Below are 21,839 nucleotides of genomic sequence, written 5' to 3'. Positions count from 1 at the left end.
GGGACTCTAAACTGGGACTTTTGCCTTTCGTGAGTGAAGCGCTCTACTGACATTTTTTTTGTCTTCTTTGTTTTCGATCTGTTTCTTCATAATTCATTCGTCACCGCTTCTTTGAGTATGTCGCATTACGTCTTCCAAATTCCAACGATGAGGACTTCAAAGTTTTTATTGCAGAAGGTGGGCAGTTCCCTGACCGAACACAATGAGCTACCCTTCCGACTTGGATAGCTCAGTAAGTTTACCTGCACGGTAGCTCAGCGTGTTCGGTCAGCGGGTTAGCTGCATTCTGTAATTAAAAAAAACTGGGTGAACGGATCAACGAAGAGCCTGAACGGGTGTCATCGGACGTCTGCCCCGAGCGAATTCAACATACAATATAGAACAAAATGTTGTTGTTGTTGTGGTCTTCAGTCCTGAGACTGGTTTGATGCAGCTCTCCATGCTACTCTATCCTGTGCAAGCTTCTTCATCTCCCAGTACCTACTGCAACCTACATCCTTCTGAATCTGCTTAGTGTATTCATCTCTTGGTCTCCCTCTACGATTTTTACCCTCCACGCTGCCCTCCAATGCTAAATTTGTGATCCCTTGATGCCTCAAAACATGTCCTACCAACCGATCCCTTCTTCTAGTCAAGTTGTGCCACAAACTTCTCTTCTCCCCAATCCTATTCAATACCTCCTCATTAGTTACGTGATCTACCCACCTTACCTTCAGCATTCTTCTGTAGCACCACATTTCGAAAGCTTCTATTCTCTTCTTGTCCAAACTGGTTATCGTCCATGTTTCACTTCCATACATGGCTACACTCCATACAAATACTTTCAGAAACGACTTCCTGACACTTAAATCTATACTCGATGTTAACAAATTTCTCTTCTTCAGAAACGATTTCCTTGCCATTGCCAGTCTACATTTTATATCCTCTCTACTTCGACCATCATCAGTTATTTTACTCCCTAAATAGTAAAACTCCTTTACTACTTTAAGTGTCTCATTTCCTAATCTAATCCCCTCGGCATCACCCGATTTAATTTGACTACATTCCATTATCCTCGTTTTGCTTTTGTTGATGTTCATCTTATATCCTCCTTTCAAGACACTGTCCATTCCGTTCAACTGCTCTTCAAAGTCCTTTGCTGTCTCTGACAGAATTACAATGTCATCGCCGAACCTCAAAAAAATGAGATCAACAAAAAAAAGTAAGTAGGGCGCTTGTACGCTAAAGCAAAGGTTGCAGGTTCGGATCCCGGTCCGACACACAATTTTAATCTTCCAGGAAGTTTCATATCAACACACACTCACTACAAAGTGGAAATTCATTCTGTAAATAAAGAAAATATATTTGTACAGAATCTATGGTCATATTTGTAAATTTTTGAATGAAAACGCTCTGACAGACTGAATGTAGTATTACGGACCTCATAGGGCACGATCTGCCAGGATGGCTAGCCTGGTCGACCTACGAGCTGTCGGCCGTCAGTGGATCGTGAGTCGCGGCTGCAACTACGACGAAACCTTTGATGAAGCAGATCTCTTCTGTGCGGTTGTCCATTCTTGAGCTCGCCTGTTCTGGATGTCAGACTTCACGGACTGCTGACGAGTTCAGCAGGTAGCCAAGACCATGATGACTTCAATGTGCAATGACGGAGAAAAGAGTAACACCAAAAAAATAATTAATATAGAGTAATGAAATTTCGGGAATTGATTTACCTAGGTAACATAAAAAGTGCTTAACAATGGAAAACCAGATGCTGATGTAAGCGCGAGATAAGCAGTTGCATACGTGTAACTGCCAGAATATTGACGCAGGCATGTAAACGCGCTTGCATTGTGTTGTACAGGGGCTGGATGTCAATTTGTGAGATTGAGTCCCATGCCTGTTGCACCTGGTCGATCAATACAGTGACGGTAAATGCTGGTTGTGGATGACGCTGGAGTTGCCTGCCGATGATGTCCCGTATGTGCTCTACTGGAGATCGACGTTGTGATCGAATAGGTCAAGCCAACACGTAGACATTCTGTAGGGCATGTTGGCTTACAGCGGTGGTATGTGTGCGAGCGGTATGCAGTTTTAAAAACACCTCCTGGTATGCTCTATGAGCTGTGACTGGCTCGTGTTATGCTTTGCATTAAACCTTGGTTGCTATTCTGTGATTAGTCTCGCGCGGTTGTCGCGATTACGCTGTTATCCTTCATCTCCACAAGTGGCAGCAGCAGCGTGTATCGATATTCGCACCCTAGTACTGTCTTAAGCCTCGCATAGTTCCCGGCTGTGCCTTGCGCGGGCAGTTGGTCGGCTGGGGTGGAGCAGCGAGGAAGTCTCCATGCCACGTGTCTGGCCGGGGCCACTGGAGGCGTCCATGCACAGTCGGAGCGTGAGGGGCTGTTCCCATTGCTACGAGGTCCGTGGCTCACCGATCCCGGACACCAAAGTTGACTCTTTACGTAATCTACCAGCCAGCCCCAATTGTTCACATTGGGTCGTTTGGTTTTCGTTGTGGGCTGTTGGGACATTTCCGCGAGCAACAACGTGTGTTTTCAAGTTGGTGAAATTCTAGCCGTCCTCCTGTGGAGCTTAACTTGAATATTTTGAATTGAAGTGCACCAGCGGAATCTTCTGCCTTTGTGGCCGTTAACGTTCCGGTTACCTGCCCTGGCCGTTGACATAAATTCAGGTAGTGTAGTTTCCTCGTCGTGTTGTGGCTGTCCAGCACGGCGTGTACTTTGACAGCTGAATGTGTAATTCGTTGTGGGCGCCGATACCTTCTGCGTTGTTCCATTGAACTCCTTGTTATGTGCTGGTCGGGTGGAGCGGAAGCTGTCCTGTCGCTTGGTCTGCTGACTGACTGTCGTTTGGGTTGCCGTCGGATTGCGAATTCTTGGGACGGCTGCCTGTCTCACCTAAGCGAGCGTTAGTGTTTGAATTCCACGCCGACCCTTGGAAACTTCTGAGAGCCGTTTGATGTGCTGCCTTTTGTTATTTGTCCTTGTTGTTTGTTTATGTATAGCATCTAGCCGATTTTAAATTAATGTTGTTTTGCCCTTAAACGCGTGAGATTGTTTGGGCCTTCAGCCTAATTTAGAGAAATGCTTTAAGGTAAGGTCTTCTGCCTTTTAAATTCAAATTCCTGTTTTTGAGTCTTAAGTTATTGGCCTTCAGCCGGTTTTAAATTAAAGTTGTTTTGCCCTTGCAGCATGAGATTGAATGGCACATTTAGCCGGGAATTAAGTTCTAAAATTGATGTTTGGCTTGCTCTGTTTTTAATGTTTTCTTTACTCTTGTAGTGTTTGTCAAATGAATAAAGTAGTATGTTCGAGTGCAACTGACACCCACTCATTTTGGCCCCTTTCCACAAATTAAACTACCCGTTATAGCAGGGGATCTCACTGCACAAGAATCACCAGACTGATTTACAAATTGGCGGTCAGGGTGCGTGGGATAACCACGAGAGTGCTCCTGCTGACATATGAAGTCACACGTGGACCACAACTCCAGGTGTAGGTCCAGTGTGTCTAGCACGCAGGCAGGTTGGTTACAGGCCCTCAAGTGGCCTCCTCCTAACAAACACACGGTCATCACTGGAAGCGAGGCAGAAACAGCTTTCATAAAAAAAAAGAAAAAATAACAGATCTCCACACTGTCCTCCAGTGAACTGTCGCTTGATACCATGGAATTCGCACATGTCGGTGGTTTGAGGTCAGTGGAGTGCACGCTACAGGGCATCTGGCTCGGAGCTATCCTTGAAGTAACCGATTTGAAATAGTAGGTTACGTCACTGTAGCGCCTACTGCTGCTCGAATTGCTGCTGCAGATGCAGTATGATGCGCCAGTGCCAAACGCCGAACACGATGGTCTTTCCTCTCGGTAGTGACACGTGGAAGAGCCTATCTCGGTATTCTTACGACAGTACATTCTCCTGATCACAACTACCAGCAATCATGTACAGTGGCCACATTCCTGTCGATTATTTCTAGAGTATCGCAGAAGGAGCATCCAGATTCTCGTAACCATACTACACGAGCTTGTTCAAACTCAGTTGGATCTTGATAACAGCGTCTTGGCCGCCTTAAAGGCATTTTTGACTAACATCAACTCACCGTGTACGATCCCTACTGACGCTCACTACTGTTGCAAGGTGTATTTAAAGCAAACTTGATCTGCATCCTCACAGCGGCGCTTACTAGCGCCGCTCTTATGCGACTGGTACGAAATCTGAGTAGACATCATCTTTCAGGTGTGGAAACACGCATACCAGATTTAGTTTGCATGAAATGTATTTGCAACTGTGAATATGGACAACTATCAACTGTGTGGTGGAATGACGACAATGCATGTGCAGGACTGGAACTCTAAACCAGATTTCCCGCTTATCAAGAGCGCTCGCCTTACCATTGCACTATCCGAGCACGACTCATGACCAGCCTTAAACTTCCACAGATCGTCAGCTTCTACTCGTACATCCATTGTGTACATTTCCGTACAGGTGAGACATTTTTCTTAAAGGATGCTTGACCGGTGTTAGCGGATAGATACGATACTGCAGTACCTGTGTTTTCCGAATTACGATGCATGCATGTCCAAAGGGACATTGCATCTTAATTAGGAATAACATAGGTACTGTAATCTCGTAACTTACGTTTATGTCGCACAATTCCTTCTTGGTGTTGCGATTTTTTCCCAGCAGTATTTTCATTCAGTACTGTATCCAGCTTAACACAACTAGCAGTTGCCACCCAAAACAGCATGGACCGCAAGGACCCACTTCTTCGGACAGGTCCCACTCCAACGATGGGCTCCAAAGCTGCTTCCTTTAGCCTGGTCAACAGCAGTGTACGTAGCGTACGCCATAAGACGTAACACCACTTGTATTTCATAAGTAGTTCTAGATCGCGAAACGAGATTTTCAGCAAATAATAGTAGGCCCCTATGGAAAGAGACACACAGTTTCGTTGCATTGTTAATACTCTTGCAACATCAGATACATTGAAACAAATATTTTTTGTACTTTATTTAACGGCATTCGGAAATTTTAAAGGGACGAATTCAGTGGTATAACAATTGTTAACGTTGAAGATGAGACTTTTCGCAAAACTATCCGAGAAATGTGATAAAATTAAGCCTCACGCGACTGGAATCGGCTATTTGCTCTCACCTACGCAATCGGTATATGCAAAAGAAGTTTAGCGTACGCTACTGCAATGAAACGTATTTCCTCTTGGTCCTATTTCATACAATGTAGAGACAGAGTCAGCTACGACTGGTGTTAAGGAACTATATAACAACTACTAGCGTATCAGAATGGGCTTAGCAAAACTATATCAAATGTGTCTACTTCCTATGTTTAAGTGGACATCTTTTGTGGAAACAAGTAAACAGTTGAAAGACTTGATACAACGAATGAATGTGGCGTTAGAGCTCTACTCAGTGATGTTTACACCGCAATAACCGATTCTGGTTGCCCTGCATTCCAATTTTAGCACATTTATCGGTGTGGTAAAAAGCAACTCCTATGGCATGACTAACTGGGAGATCCCGAGGGGCAGGTGCAGCCGCCTGTTTACAGAAGCTTTTCCTATCCTTCGCAAAGTGTGAGAGTTGTCTGTTAAGTATATTTGATACGTGTAGATTACTGTAATGGATGTGCGTGTAGTGCGATGCCATGTTTGTATGATGATGGGACATGGTGAGACCCGGTGCCGGCACATAGCCAGCTCCTCTCGAATGGCACCAAAGGGGTAGCCGAGCTTAACGTCCCCTTCCGACCGACGAATCACTATCAACAGTGTCTCACGCGATCGTTCCATAAAACACTGTGGAGAGGTTTGGAACTTAACTCAGGACACTGGCGCGAAGTCTGGCGATTAGCAACTTCACGCTGCCACCCTTCCTCACCTTTGCCGGAAAAGCAAAGGGAAAACTGTCAACGGCGCGCGGTCACCCATCAAAGTATCGGCCACTCTTTGCGTTGCTTAAATTTAGTGATGTGACGGGAAACTGTGAATTCAGCGAGACGAGGCTGTTGACGGTCTCGGGGTGGTGGGCGAGTAGCTAGCCGCAGGGGCGGCGGGTGACGACATAATGCTGAAACGGCAAGCACCAGCAGAGCTTCCTGGTTCACTGGCCTTCGCGAAGGTAACATGCCGTTACAGAAGGACGTCAATCTGGGAAAGGCGACTCACACACACACATGTAATTTCAAGTTAATTTTAATGTTGTGTTATAGTGGCTAGGCACGTAGTATCAAAAAGTACGACAAAATTTTTTAAATGACGTGTTTAGCTACGAGCAAATCTTAACTGACAGACAATGTGGTCATATACATTCGCGTCTCAATAAAATATCAACATAGTACATGCACTGGAATGTAGCTACGTGCGCTGCAGATATGTGTGATGTCAACTACAGGGTGGCGCAAAGTAGGTGTTAGAAAGCATTTGCCTACAGTGATTTAATTGTGGGCCGTAAGTGGGACTCCTTTTGGTATTGTCTTATTGTACCTCTGAAAATTCTATAGCTCACCTACCGATGCGTCAGTTCACATTTCAGAATGGCACAGTTTGTTGATCGTAAAGCTCTTTTAGGCTAATTCTGGACGTATATTTGTGGTGAGACGCTCAATCAACAGCATTTTTGGTCCATGAACAGCACCATCCAAAAGTTGGTGAAATGTTATGGAAAGACCTGATCCCTATGTGATTCTACTACGCGCCAGTCAGGAAGACCAGTGTCAGCTGTAACCCAGGAGAAAGTGGAACAAGTGTGAACTTTAGTCACTGAGGAGCCCATTACATCAAATGACAGGCAGTACATCAAGTCCCAAACAAAATTTAACTGCACCAAACTTTGAAGGACAGGGATGTGGACGTCAATATTCTTTTGGAAACGAGATGACTGAGGCCTTGCCGGCCGAAGTGGCCGTGCGGTTAAAGGCTCTGCAGTCTGGAACCGCAAGGCCGCTACGGTCGCAGGTTCGAATCCTGCCTCGGGCATGGATGTTTGTGATGTCCTTAGGTTAGTTAGGTTTAACTAGTTCTAAGTTCTAGGGGACTAATGACCTCAGCAGTTGAGTCCCATAGTGCTCAGAGCCATTTGAACCATTTGACTGAGGCCTTTGAAAATGGTGTAGTCGGTACGTATCAGATTTGGTTTAGTGATGAGTCACACTTCTACGCCAACGAACAGAACTCGCGCCACTGGGCTACTTATAATCTACACGTTCAAGCTGCTACTCCACCACATAAGAAAAACTACTGTTTCATGTAGAGTTGAGAAAGTCCACATAGTACTGTGGACGTCTTTGATTTCTTTTAGGAAACGTTCAGAGATCAGATCGCTGCCTTGGACATCTTAGCTGTAAACCTGGACATGGAGTGGAATGGCCCCTTATAGTCCCGAACTCAACTCATGTGATTATCTGTTATGGGGGTCTCTAAACGACACAGTCTTCAAAATTGTACCTTCAGCACTCCAGGATGCTCGTACTCCAATTTCCAGAGAGATTCGTGTAATCTACAATGATGTTCTTCATAATGTCATCAAGGACTCCAGTTCAAGGCTCTACACACTCATTACAACAGAAGTAAAACACTCTGACAATTTTTTTATTAATTTTGTATTGTCCGCTATAGCATAAATACGATAACAAGTATCTGCCACCTCATATGTCGTAGACTTTCTAACATCTACACTCCTGGAAATTGAAATAAGAACACCGTGAATTCATTGTCCCAGGAAGGGGAAACTTTATTGACACATTCCTGGGGTCAGATACATCACATGATCACACTGACAGAACCACAGGCACATAGACACAGGCAACAGAGCATGCACAATGTCGGCACTAGTACAGTGTATATCCACCTTTCGCAGCAATGCAGGCTGCTATTCTCCCATGGAGACGATCGTAGAGATGCTGGATGTAGTCCTGTGGAACGGCGTGCCATGCCATTTCCACCTGGCGCCTCAGTTGGACCAGCGTTCGTGCTGGACGTGCAGACCGCGTGAGACGACGCTTCATCCAGTCCCAAACATGCTCAATGGGGGACAGATCCGGAGATCTTGCTGGCCAGGGTAGTTGACTTACACCTTCTAGAGTACGTTGGGTGGCACGGGATACATGCGGACGTGCATTGTCCTGTGGGAACAGCAAGTTCCCTTGCCGGTCTAGGAATGGTAGAACGATGGGTTCGATGACGGTTTGGATGTACCGTGCACTATTCAGTGTCCCCTCGACGATCAGCAGTGGTGTACGGCCAGTGTAGGAGATCGCTCCCCACACCATGATGCCGGGTGTTGGCCCTGTGTGCCTCGGTCGTATGCAGTCCTGATTGTGGCGCTCACCTGCACGGCGCCAAACACGCATACGACCATCATTGGCACCAAGGCAGAAGCGACTCTCGTCGCTGAAGACGACACGTCTCCATTCGTCCCTCCATTCACGCCTGTCGCGACACCACTGGAGGCGGGCTGCACGATGTTGGGGCGTGAGCGGAAGACGGCCTAACGGTGTGCGGGACCGTAGCCCAGCTTCATGGAGACGGTTGTGAATGGTCCTCGCCGATACCCCAGGAGCAACAGAGTCCCTAATTTGCTGGGAAGTGGCGGTGCGGTCCCCTACGGCACTGCGTAGGATCCTACGGTCTTGGCGTGCATCAGTGCGTCGCTGCGGTCCGGTCCCAGGTCGACGGGCACGTGCACCTTCCGCCGACCACTGGCGACAACATCGATGTACTGTGGAGACCTCACGCCCCACGTGTTGAGCAATTCGGCGGTACGTCCACCCGGCCTCCCGCATGCCCACTATACGCCCTCGCTCAAGGTCCGTCAACTGCACATACGGTTCACGTCCACGCTGTCGCGGCATGCTACCAGTGTTAAAGACTGCGATGGAGCTCCGTATGCCACGGCAAACTGGCTGACACTGACGGCGGCGGTGCACAAATGCTGCGCAGCTAGCGCCATTCGACGGCCAACACGGCGGTTCCTGGTGTGTCCGCTGTGCCGTGCGTGTGATCATTGCTTGTACAGCCCTCTCGCAGTGTCCGGAGCAAGTATGGTGGGTCTGACACACCGGTGTCAATGTGTTCTTTTTTCCATTTCCAGGAGTGTATTTTGCGCCATCCTGTACTTAACGAAAAATACGAATCTTGTAGCCTTGGTTTTGTGCTTAATTAATCACACCTAGAGTCACTCATATCACATAAGCAGCTTGCATTAACAATGTGTAGGGACATGAAGCAGAGTGATAACATTTGCTGAATTAAAGCTGAAGCAAATTCCAGGCTTTGGTTTGTCGACAGGATCCTGGTAAAAACGCTGTATGTTTACAAAAATGGTTGCATACGAAACTCTATTACCACTCTTAGTAGAACACCGCTGAAATGTTGTATGTGTAACAGATCAGACTAACATAGGTAACTGAGCATATAATAAGTAGGGCAGTGCGAATACCTACTGGCTTGTTTACTTCGTGGGGAAGCGCAAAACATGCTAAAAAATCTGAACAAAAACGAAAGTTGAAAGTCTGGTGTAAACTTATCAGTCAGAAGAAACGATCACAGCGAAAATTGCGGACATTCATATTCTTCCTGCGTTAGACGCTGCATACAATTAGATTGACAATAGTATACACAAAGACGTTTAAGGAGTCGTTCTTCCCACGCTCTATTTGTATATAGGACTGGATGAATACCAATAGCCGACTAGTATTTGATGTTGTACGTTATGTTGGTCTGTCATTTGCGAAGTGATGATTTAGATGTTAATAGGAACAAAACTCAGCTATTACTCTATGTAACCTCACGTCCTTCTGCTGAAACTCTTACCAACGTTCCGATCATTCGGACAACAATGACAGTATGTTTTTAACTGTGATCAGAAGAAATATTTATAAGTACAGTGATATCTACAGTTCCGTAGTTTTCTTTTGTCTTCTACAGTTCCAGAATTCTATGGTACAAGGTAGCATTACGACGTGGTTGACATCTTAGGAAACGGAAATCTCATTCCCGCAACAATTTAGCATTAACAATTTACCAACATTACAGCTTATGACTAATCATATCTATACTTTTATGACACCATGCAAAATATACAAACTTTAGATTACTTCCCAAACATATTGACACAGATAACTGTGACATTACAGTTTCGTTCGAAAATACTGTGCGGGATTTTGTGGCTCCGCCTGGTAAAACTGGACACCAACAGGTAATAAATTCCAAAAACATGCAATTACTGAAGGTACGAGATGTATTAATCCCTGTTTTATTATCATTATTACATATTATTATTATTATTATTAACGTGTTAGTTTTAAATAACACGAATGTTATCAACACATATACGATGTATAACGTAGCAGCACAATACCCCTCTACATTGCTTAGACATCGAATACAAGCAAGTGATGTGAGCTTTACAAAGCTCTATGTTGTAGTTCCCTCAAAGCACGTTTGTTTTATGACGCTTTTAATTGGCAAGGTTTACAACTAGTATGTTTTACAGTTTTTCCTATTATTGCACTCTCGGACACAGAAATAGTGTGTTCAAGAAGCGTGAAATACTTTGAAATTGTTAGCCGAACTGAGAATCAAAGTAGGAACGGTGAATTCCGCATCCGTGTACGTCTCACGAATCAACTCGAAATCTTAACATCTTACGACTTCCACCACTTACATTCCTTGCAATCTTAAGTGTTTCGTCCGATCTTTGATGTCGTCTTCCTGGTGCAATATCTTGCTGTGGGAATATTCCCCAGTTGTTCTAAGAACGCTGTCTGTCTTATCATTTTATCTGTGTTCCAATTAACATGTAGTGAAGTTCACAAAACATTAGCGTTGTAAACAGAGATATTGCAAAAAAACGATCACTAGTCATCATTTTGTATTTCGTTTGCACGTGTAAGCACTTATTGCTCCTATTAGTTTAGCCTAAATATGAAATAGTATGTGTTCTTTATGAGTTCTATTTCACGAACGTCCATCATCATTCTGTATACTCATACGCAGCAAATTCATTGGTCTTCCACAACGAATATTTCACTCTGCCGTGGAGTGTTTTTGAATCTTGCTGTCATTAAAACCACATGCCGGCCCGGGCTTCAAACCAGCAACGATTTTTTTCGCAGGCAGTGCTCTTACCAACATGTAGACGTGAATCATGATTCGCCCTCTGCTTTCCTACTCTTCAAACTTCACAGTTCATAGCGTTTGGTAAAAAATACGGATTTTTAGAACAATCTTGAATATCGATGGCCTTCAGGAGAGTGTCGCTGAAAACTGATGCAAGATCTGGAAACCGACGTCCTGTATAGGTTACACTACCGTACACGCCGCAGGCGCCGCATAACGGAAGTCATGCTCCAACGACTGGGCTTTTGGTGCTGGGATGAAGACAATTGATGTGGTCCAAAACTGCGTAAGATCGTCAGCTACAAGAGGCCAGACAAAAGAGGTTAATGTATCTCCAAAAGCACGCCGTTGCAAAGCCGAAATTCGCAGTGCCTAATCCTTGAAGTCCTCCATAAGTAAACTGGCATCTATGGGCGACAAAGGGCTACCCATAGTCATTCCGTCATTCTGTTGAAAAATATTGCCATCTCAATAGTGAATGTCAGTACCGACCCCTCACTCAGTTTTCACTAATAAAACTCAAACGCTCATCCAGAACGACCTGTGTAAGTAAGGACACCGGCTCCACATCCGAAGTCACAAGTAAATCCGAAGGATACATGTTCCTGACATAGTATCGGTTGCAATAGCGACCAATACAATAGGGAAAAAATTTCTTTAGTCTATATGTGTGTCACAGACCACAGACGTAACCGGGAAGTGATCACGACGACTGCGTGCCATCGAAGGGCCAGATATTGGGACTTGGTACCGAAGCTGGTAGCCACTATGCAAAACAAAACTGCGGCTACAGACTAAGGCAAACAACATTTTTTTCCAAGGTTTGAGCCTCAAAGATTTCAGCCGTCGAATGAAACCAAGCCAAACGGAAATTAGATGTTCACCCTCGCCAACAAATTGGCGAAGAACACATGTTAAATACTTCATCAATTTTTAAGAGGTTTCACCCTGATTACTAATTATATGGCGCAAGGCTATCGCTTCCTTCTGTATCTTTGACAGACCACCCAACCTTGGCGGAACAACAGCACTAGGACGAAGTTTCTTGCACAAAATTTTCTGACAATTTACTTGTTTTCAAAAGTGGAAGAGTCTTGCGTTTAATCCTTTCCGTGGAGTCGCTACGTAACCTGCTATAAGCTAGGTCGTTGAGCAATCAATTCATTTAAAAGACGTAATCATCTAGTGTTAACGAAATTCCGTAACCAGAAGGCTCTATAGAGTGCGAGAAAAATTTAGAAATTCATCCAACACTGTCACTGTGGTCCCATCCAACTCCTTACTTGAAAGATTAATCACAGTTTGTCAACGTGTATTCCTTTCTGAAGCCGTTAAAATTTGTAGGACTGTCTGGTAACGGCGCTCCTATGTGCCAAATCTGAAAGTGCCAACGTTGAACAGTCAACCCACTACCAAACATTTCTTGACTTCAAAAGAGAGGACAGCTATAGGGTTCCGGCATCGTGCCTCCCCGCTATCAAGGACGTGAATATGGGGCCGCAGCACTGGAGCAATACAAATAACCTTCTGGCAGCTACATCTGCGGAAAATAATATTTTGGGTCAACATTCCTCCTCTCATTCTCTGCCCGTTTCGTTTCTAGACAATGATGTGGCATCGCCAAGAGCAGCAACAGGAGGAATTTTAACCAATAACTCTTCTACATCATAAGTGCAGGAAAAATCCTTTCTAATCAACGACGTTGGCCCACCAATGGCAGCCACAGTAGTGTCACCCCCGCTTCTTCGACATTAGAGCGGAAAAACTTCTCTTGCTATCCAATGACGATGACTCACCAAGGGTAGCCCTAGATTTTTAGCCAGTAAAACTCACCTTTATAAGAAAAGGCGACTCTTGTCTGGCAGTGCTCAGTCTATAGTGAACACCAGAAGATCCTGAGAAGATCTCAGCAGTGGGGTCGAAAAGCCGATTGTTTGAAGAAATATGATGCGACCTGACAGCCCAGAAGATTTTAACTTCAGTTAAATTAATTTCTTAACAACTTTGATAAGAGGCCTGTACGTAAGTAAAATACGATTTAAATAACGAAAAAAATGCACCAGTTACTTATATTTTCATCCTTAGAGCAACGGATTTAGAGAATTTACGAGTGTTGGAACTTAAATAGTGGCAACTATTTATTCACAACCGATACAAAAGAGTTATGATGATTCTCGTGTACGACTGTGATGGTGTTATCCTAACGCATTACGTTCCTCCACGGCAGACCGTCAATGCACGGTATTACTGTTCGTTTTTCGAGCATCACCAGTGACGAGCTGTGAGAAAGAAGCGGCGACACTTTCTGCGCAACCCACCATCATTTTGCACGACAACGCGCGGGCGCATACAGTGCAAGCTCTGGCTGCTCTGTTCGGTCGATGGGACTGGGAAGTACTGGCCGTCCACCATACTCGCCGTACTTAAGTCCTTGTGACTTTGATTTGATTCAGAAGATGACGGAACCACTTCGTGACATTGGCTTCAGAACTGTTCCAGAAATTCGACAGGCAGTTGACCGCTCCATTCGCAACATCAACAGAACAGGCTCTGCTAACGGTATTCTACGCCTTCCACATCGCTGGTAACGGGTTCTATACAACGCTGGTGACTACTCTGAAGGACAGTAACAGGTGCAAATATGTAAATCTTTTGTATCGGTTATGAAAAAATAGTTGCCACTATTTGAGTTCCAACCCCCGTAGCCGGCCGCGGTGGTCTAGCGGTTCTGGCGCTGCAGTCCGGAACCGCGGGACTGCTACGGTCGCAGGTTCGAATCCTGCCTCGGGCATGGGTGTGTGTGGTGTCCTTAGGTTGGTTAGGTTTAAGTAGTTCTAAGTTCTAGGGGACTTATGACCTAAGATGTTGAGTCCCATAGTGCTCAGAGCCATTTGAACCATCCAACCCTCGTATTTCCATTTTCAAGTGAATTTGCTAACATAAATGTTTTTTTTTTTTGAGACGTTTTCATGTGTGATTTTCTGACTCTCTTTCACTGTAGATTATACTTCAATAGGAAAATCGGACAAAATCAGTGCCGGAATGTTTTTATATGTTGTGTTAGAGATGATATTTTTGTTCATCTACTTACAAGTGTCGTGCTTCCTCCATTACATATAATATCAAACATAGGCAAATCATCACTTACACTGTTTGTTTTTGTAGTCAAATCATGCTACAGAGAGATTACGACATCATGGTTTTGCAAACAGTTTGTACGTACACGGTCAGTGGCGTTATATTTTATTTGGATTCGTCCACAAACATCAAACTACAACAGAAATTAGTCCACGCCATATGAAATAAAAATTCTGAAATCACATGTAACAATCACATGTGAAAATTCCTCCAGCTACTACATAGTACAAACTAGCAGGAACTTCCAAGTTAAATACACTGAACGCATCAACTGTTGCACATATAACCAATTTACGAAAAAAATACTGGACATCCAGTAGAAAACGTAGAAGTAGGTCCTAAGGTATTCCATCACTTCCCAAAATCGCATACAGTGGACTTCATGGAAGAGACTGAAATATTTGTACGCCACAAAAACCAAGAATGTCGTGGTATCTTTATGGCAATTTGTGATTCCAAATACATTGTAAGTGATAATTTACTTGTGTGATTATCTGCGTTAAGGAGGAGGCACAATACTCGCAAGCTGACAAACAAAAATACCATCTCTAACATAGAATGTAGAAACATTCAACGATTAAGATTCATTTTGCCCGAGTTTCTGATTGCAGTGTAAACTCAAAAAGACAAATACACTAAGAGATCAAAAGTATACGGACACCCCCCCCCCCCCCCAAACATACGTTTATCATATTACGTGCATTGTGCTGCCACCTACTACCAGGTACTCCATATCAGCAACCTCACTAGCCATTAGACATCGTGAGAGAGCAGAATGAGGCTCTCCGCGGAACTCACGGACTTCAAACGTGGTCAGGTGATTGAGTGTCACTGGGGTCATGCGTCTGTACGCGAGATTTCCACACTCCTATACATCCCTAGGTCCACTGTTTCCGATGTGATAGTGAAGTGGAAACGTAAAGGGTCACGTACAGCGCAAAAGCGTACGTGCTGATTGACAGAGACCGGCGACAGTAGGAGAGGGCCATAATGTGTAATAGGCAGACATCTATCCAGACCATCGCACAGGAATTCCAAACTGCATCAGGATCCACTGTAAGTACTATGACAGTTAGGCGGGAGGTGAGAAAACTTGGATTTCGTGGTCGAGCGGCTGCTCATAAGCCACACATCACGCCGCTAAATGCCAAACGACGCCTCGCTTGGTGTAAGGAACCCAATCATTGTACTACTGAACAGTGGAAAAAAGTTTTGTGGAGAGACGAGTTACGGTGCACAGTGTGGTGATATGATGGCAGGGTTTGGGTATGGTTAATGCCCGGTGAACGTCATCTACCAGCATGTGTAGTGCAAATAGAAAAATTCGGAGGCGGTGGTGTTATGGTGTGGTCGTGTTTTTCATGGAGGGGGGCTTGCACCGCTTGTTGTTTTTCTTGGCACTATCACAGCACAGGCTTACATTGGTGTTTTAAGCGCCTTCATGCTTCCCACTGGTGAAGAGCAATTCGGGGATGGCGACTGTTGGCGATTGCATCTTTCAACACGATCGAGCACCTGTTCATAATGCACAGCCTGTGGCGAAATTGTTACACGACAATAAGATCCCTGTAATGTACTGGCCTGCACAGACTCCTGACCTGAATACTATAGAACACTTTTGGGATGTGCCAGGCCTCACCGACCGACATCGATGCCGCTCCTCAGTGCACCACTCCGTGAAGATTGGGCTGCCATTCCCCAAGAAACCTTTCAGCACCTGATTGAACTTATGTCTGCGGGAGTGGAAGCTGTCATCAAGGCTAAGGGTGGGCCAATACCATATTGAATGCCAGCACTACCTACGGAAGGCGTCACGAACTTGTAAGTCATTTTCAGCTAGGTGTCCGGATGCTTTTGATCACATAGTGTACAATTGTGTTAAGGATGAAAAACCAAGTAACTGGTGCAGTTTTTCGTTATTAACGTCTTGAACGACACAGCTGCAGGCTTTTGAAAATCATCGATTATGAAGAAATGAATTAAGTAAGCGAAATAAATCTTTGGAAATAAAATACAGCTATCGACGAGTAAAACGAATACATCCCCTAATCAGCACGCTCCTTAATACTGTTAGCTCCGCTACTATCAATAAAATGAACGAATCAGGTGGAACAGCTTTCCATTTTTTTCCGATGTTTATAAAATTCAATACAAGTATCGCCATCTCAGAGTACCAGAGGCTCTTGAAGTGACTAATAGTCTTTTCCGGCGTAATCATTCGTGGTATTCTTTTCGGGTTTGCTGTCGGGTCTTAAAATCAGCATGACTCGATATTTCGGCGATCCACCTGTCTATCATTTTCAGGAGAGATGCTCCTGCTGCTGAACTCCGGCACCAACGATCTATCGCACTGAAATACATCCAGTAAGAAAAACAATTATAGACGTTGATTATTAGACATTGATTTTAAAAAAGGGAACAGGGTTTGAATAATGTTACTCAACAAGAAGTAGGTTGATTGGTTCATATTAGGAAATAAAAGCTCTCGCGAAAAAACGCTTTGAAATTGACGTCACCTACTTAAATGGACAAATCATCGCTCCGGCAGAATCATCTAAATTACGATATACCTTTGTATCTGCATCTGAAGAAACTCGTTATTATGCCTATTCAACGTTATTTATCTTCATGATGATGATATTCTGCTCCCTGTCATACGTTCCATTCCGCAATATTATTTACAGACATGACGATGAAACAAATGCTAAGGAAATAAAATTGTGCTGATGATCTGCTATTCAACATTTATTCTAAGAGTGCCCTGCTTTGTTTATTTTCCAACTTTTTCTCCTTTTCACAACATTCGATTACGAAGCAACACTCTTCTTGTTTGTACCGCAAACAGTGTATACTTTGACCGCCAGGGTTAGTTTGATCACTCATAAACCAAAAGTTTTACAGCTCTCCGCTAGCTCTCAGTTTGATGTTTAGTTTATAGGTGGTAAAGTTCCATCAACATACGCTAAACATCGTCGTGTAGTGCCGAATTTATTGGGGAACAGTTGGCGAACCGGTTGCGACTTGTAATTATATACGAAAAAGTGTGCTAAGACCTGTTTGTGCGAAATCCACCGATAAAATTTAACTGCAAAGCGATCGGTGTTTTCTACTGTATCATGTATCTTACTTGATTAATTCTCAAAACAGTCCACTGATCAGTTTTTTGTTCAGATGTGTATGTCTCTCACTATATGACGACTTCTAAGATCACGTGCATGATTTCTCTGTTTTGGGGTTGCTTTGACAACTGGTCGTTGTTACACCAGGATTACTGATACACAATTTATTAAACAACGTTGATGCCAGTGGCAGTGTCGAACTAAAGAATATATACGTAAACAATCGGTATATAGACGAAGGCTCATTTGTAATTGTTAATGAGCCTACTACTAAGAAAAACAAATGTCAGTCACATATTACACAAACTGCAAACTGTAGAACATAAAATGTCAAATATCTCCGGAAACAAAGAATGAAATTTGGTTGGCCACAGTCTCGATAAATGAAGAACAGGTAACCTTAATTCTAACTGCAATGGATGTTTCTAAACCAAGATTCAGGTCCAAGATGGATGAAACTGAAGGCATTGTCTCAGCTAAATTCGGAGCTATGTCTGTGATACTCTATTCTAGTACCTTTCATTATATTTATAATTTTGATGATGGATCACACTGATTTATATACCGTACTATGTTTTTCTTCTATGAGACTTAATAAAGCACTTAAGAAAACTTTAGATTAATGAATTTATTTCTGGGTGGTCAAAGTGTCATTGTGTTGTTGAAATATTGAACAAATAGCGTGGTAGCTGACAGCTGTGTTGTACTGGCCTGTTAATATATCCTCCAATCTATGCAAAATACAGTTTTTTTCCATCACTTCCTCTGAATTTTGGAAAATGTTTTGTACCAATTAGTATGTAATCCTTTCATAGAAGCCGCTGTCTTCACTAATATAAATATCACAGAAATTTAAAAAAAATCATGATAACCGGATCTAAATCTGAAAATCGGTCAAAGTATACTCGGTTTACGATATTTAAGAGTGAAGCACTTCTTTCGACCACATTGTTAACTGGGAAAAGCGGCACATCATTAAACTTTTATTTTTCGTAGGATGTACGTAGGGCGGACGGCATTTCTCTGCACCGACGTTATACGACTAACCCAAAGCGAGGAGAGCGACTTCGAACTTTTTGACCCACCCTATTAGACGACGTTACTTCTGACGTTATTCAGTATTATACAACCCACAACAAACCCTTGAGCTTGCCTGAATGCATGGTGCCCTCCCTCCCCCATGACCCCGTTTCCTTCACCCTTCAGATTTGCGTCTCGCTCCACTATTTGCAAGCACGGTAATTCTGAAAGGATAATAACTAAGAAAAACGTGCAATAACTGAGATCGGAAATATTATTCGATGTAAAATCCTACAAAATTATGGAAATGTTAACTGCATGTCCAGTGGATACGCCAAAATATAGAAATCTAGAATATGAACCATCACGATCCTGATAAACAGTCAAGTACCTGATAAAGTCTTATTCCTTGTCATAAGATGTTCTTCTGAGGTTGTAAGAAGGTGTAGCATATATAACGTTTACTTCCATATAAAGCTATCAACAACACTCTTAATTTGTTCGGTCGTGTTCACTTGTCACTTTAAAGCATGCCACCATCACTGGTGGCCAGGAATATAAATTTCAATGAAGTATTTTTGTTGGAGACTGAACGAAGAAAGAGTGAAGATCATGAAGCGTAAGCGATTTTCTCTGTCGAGTACTTGTTGTTGCCTTTGCGAACCTTGTGCTTTATCGGTGTGCTTTGTTTGCTACACCGAGAGAAGTTACAAAAAGTGTCATAACTCACAAGTTTTTATGAAAGACATTCGCACTGCAATAAGACGTAGCCTTCTCGTCTTGAAGCTCATTTATGATCCCTTTAGTGCTGCCGTAACATGCCATAAACCAAGAACTAGTTTTTGCAAACTCGTTTGTCTCACAATAAACATGAGCAGCAGGATTCTGAATCGGATAGTATCACACTAGAGGAAACTACGTATCGCTCATCCATTTATTACGAAATTATAACTCGGTCTGAAACGGGCTGTACTTGCTACTGCAGCGCACAACATGTTCCCAAGTATCGAGTGTTAATTGGAGAAAGTCTGCGATACTCTTAACAAAATATTTCATTACATGTAATACATATCACTTATCAGATTAATTGAAGGCAAGTTATTTGGTAATTTTCTTGCAAATTAAAAATAAACGAAAGTAGGGAATAAAAGCTCTCGCGGAAAAACACTTTGAAATTGACGTCACCCACTTAAATGGACAGCAAATCGTCGCTCTGGCAGAATCATCTAAATTTACGATGTACATTTGTATCTGCATCCGAAGAAACACGTTATAATGCCTGTTCAACTGCTACGTTCAACATTTTTGATCTGTTAGGTCATTTCCAATATTAGACACAAACAAATTTATTGAACTGACATATTTTGATTATTTTGATCTGTTAATATCCTATGGAACAATATTGTGTGGTATATCATCTAATGGAAAAGAAGTTTTCACTGTATAAGAGTTAGACATTTTAATTAAGTCATCAGAATAAATAACACGACCTGGAACTGTGTGGTGACTTCACAACACATTTGTAGATGAAAAGTTTTCATGAAAGTAGTTATAGTAATTAATCACTGATGAAGGTAATTATAATGTCCATAATCACGGCACACTCTTTGGAAGAACGGCCTTCCTTACTTTTCTTTAGAGCTGTCTTGTCGACTGGCAATAATATTTCATAATCTGCGTGTTTTATATAAATTGTTTCACAGACGAAAGGGTCTATAGAAAGAAAACTGGAATTATTCCCTTATAATTTATATCATACGATTTTTAATGAACAGTGAGAACATGCATTGTGTAAAAGAGTTGTATGCTACGAGAAGTAATTAAAATAGCTTTCACAACTTCGTGTATTCAACGGTAAATAATCAGTATTAACCCATGCATAAGAATTAACTTTGTTATAAACCTGTGAACTGCAGTCACTGCATAGCGTTGTACTATTCATTCCTCAAAATACCTTCGTCAAACTCTACGCTACAACAGCTATGGCATCGTTATCATCAACAGAAACTATATGTCTGCATAAGATCGTATTACACAAATTAGACATAAACTTTAGCCGGCCGTTGCGGCCGAGCGGTTCTAGGCGCTTCTGTCTAGAACCGCGCGAACGCTACGGTCGCAGGTTCGAATCCTGCCTCGGGCATGGATGTGTATGATGTCCTTAGGTTACTTAGGTTTAAGTAGTTCTAAGTTTTAGGGGACTGATTACCTCAGATGTTAAGTCCCATAGTGCTCAGAGCCATTTGAACATAAACTTTAAGTCTAATGGGGCCTAGACGAAGTTGAACTCAACTGAGGTATCACAATTAAAATATTATAAAATGTGTTCGATGTAAAGCTCACTCCAAGTTTATTTTTCGGGCGATGTCAAACTCAGATTTTTCTTCCCTTTGGCGACTGTGATATTTTTAGAAGAGAGGTCTCTCGAGCAGCGTTCCAACACTCCAGTCACTCCTAGCGCTTGACTGATTGCATTGGCTGACAAGCGACTGGTGTCTCTGGCAGTGTGTTTTGCTCCCTCTTCTTTGCTCAGCGTAAATTTTTTCATTTTACAATCTGTCCGGCTTCATATCTCCATCAGAAGTACCACAAGGAAACCGTTCAACTTAAATGACGCTTTACTTGTGGCTCCGGGCTTTACAGCAAACAGTCGTCCCTCTAGCTCAGCTAGAATCTCAAGGTAAGACGAAAATCGTGTATGCTTTGTGCTCTGCAACTTGTCAGTATTTAGTTTATGGACGTCATTCGACGACAGTAGTGACCAATACACAGGACACATTGTGCACCACAGAAATCCACTTCCATTTTAATATAGTAAAGATTTCTTACTTGACACACACATCATTTGATGTAGAGCACACACTATATGACATTAATGATGAACTCTATGCTGGAATACCGGTCGGACAATTGAATATTATTAACTGCTGTTATGGTGCACAGCAAGATGTCTTTTAACAAGGTAAGGCGCAAATATAGCACTGTTCAGAAAATGTTACAGTTACTTTGTAATATTCATTCTGTATGTGTTTCATAGGATCTAATATTGCATGGTTGACTTTGAAAACTATAGGGAACTGGTGTTGAGGGGTAAGCTGGTGAATCAGAATAAGATTATTCAAGTTTAAACAAGCGTCTTTATTTATACAAGCAGGAAATTTCACAAGCGTAAGGTTTACAAGATAAGAACAGCACATACTACCAGAATTTATTAATATGACTTTACAAAAAGATTCAGGTTGCTTGGTTTCCTAAAAAAAATCTGAAAATATCAATTCAGTGACTTCAACATTAAGTAAGACTGCCAACCAGATTCACTACTACACTTGAGAAAAGCAACCGTGGGAACGACAAATTTGAACAACCATTACCAACAGAATTTACTATACTGTTTTACAAAAATCGCTGCTGCCAGGATTTAATAAAA

This window comes from Schistocerca nitens, chromosome 1 (assembly GCF_023898315.1).
Source record: "Schistocerca nitens isolate TAMUIC-IGC-003100 chromosome 1, iqSchNite1.1, whole genome shotgun sequence".
NCBI lineage: Eukaryota > Metazoa > Arthropoda > Insecta > Orthoptera > Acrididae > Schistocerca > Schistocerca nitens.
The sequence above is the reverse complement of the archived record's forward strand: the minus strand, read 5'-3'. Positions refer to the sequence as shown.